The following is a 1,109-nucleotide window of genomic DNA, read 5'->3' as shown; positions in this document are numbered from 1 at the left end:
TGGTGACTTCACAAAGCCAACGTCCAAGTTTGATGGAAGAAGCATCTCCATTCCTGCCATTGGAGCCAATAACTTTGAGCTGAAACCTCAGCTAGTTGCCTTGATGCAACAAAACTGCAAGTTTTATGGGCTTCCATCTGAAGATCCTTATCAGTTTTTAACTGAGTTCTTGCAGATCTGTGAGACTGTAAAGACGAATGGAGTTGATCTTGAAGTCTACAGACTCATGCTTTTTCCTTTTGCTGTAAGAGACAGAGCTAGAATATGGTTGGATTCACAACCTAAGGATAGCCTGGACTCTTGGGATAAGCTGGTCATGGCCTTCTTGGATAAATTCTTTCCTCCTCAAAAGCTAAGCAAGCTGAGAGTATATGTTCAAACCTTTAAACAAAAGGATGGTGAATCCCTCTATGAAGCTTGGGAAAGATACAAGCAGCTGACCAAAAGATGTCCATCTGACATGTTTTCAGAATGGACCCTATTAGACATATTCTATTATGGTCTCTCTGAATTTTCGAAAATGTCATTGGACCACTCTGCAGGTGGATCTATTCACCTGAAGAAAACGCCTGAAGAGGCTCAAGAACTCATTGACATGGTTGCAAACAACCAGTTCATGTATACATCTGAAAGGAATTCCGTGAATAGTGGGATACCTCAGAAGAAAGGAGTTCTTGAAATTGATGCTCTGAATGCCATATTGGCTCAGAACAAGATGTTGACTCAACAGGTCAACATAATCTCTCAAAATCTGAATGGATTGCAACATGCATCCAACAGTATTAGAGAGGAAGCTTCTGAAGAAGGTTATGATCCTGAGAACCCTGCCATGGCAGAGGTTAATTACATGGGTGAACCTTATGGAAACACCTATAACCCATCATGGAGAAATCATCCAAATTTCTCCTGGAAGGATCAACAAAAGCCTCAACAAGGCTTTAACAATGGTGGACGCAATAGGCTGAACAATAGTAAGCCATATCCATCATCTTCTCAGCAACAGAAAGAGAATTCTGAACAAAACACTTCTAATTTAGCCAATATAGTCTCTGATCTGTCAAAGGCCACTTTCAGTTTCATGAATGAAACAAGATCCTCCATTAGAAATT

The 1,109-nt window shown here is 40.5% G+C and overlaps 1 non-coding gene across 1 annotated transcript; it reads right to left on the bottom strand.

The window, feature by feature from the left end:
* Window positions 1-358: 358 nt before the first annotated feature.
* On the bottom strand, window positions 359-462 carry LOC127748261 (small nucleolar RNA R71). Its single transcript, XR_008010203.1, has one exon. It is a non-coding gene; the product is annotated as a small nucleolar RNA R71 (small nucleolar RNA).
* Between the last annotated feature and the right edge of the window lie 647 nt (window positions 463-1,109).

This window comes from Arachis duranensis, chromosome 5, assembly GCF_000817695.3.
Source record: "Arachis duranensis cultivar V14167 chromosome 5, aradu.V14167.gnm2.J7QH, whole genome shotgun sequence".
NCBI classification, from domain to species: Eukaryota; Viridiplantae; Streptophyta; class Magnoliopsida; order Fabales; family Fabaceae; genus Arachis; species Arachis duranensis.
Note: the sequence above shows the minus strand (reverse complement) of the source record. Positions and strands in the feature narration are given on the sequence as shown.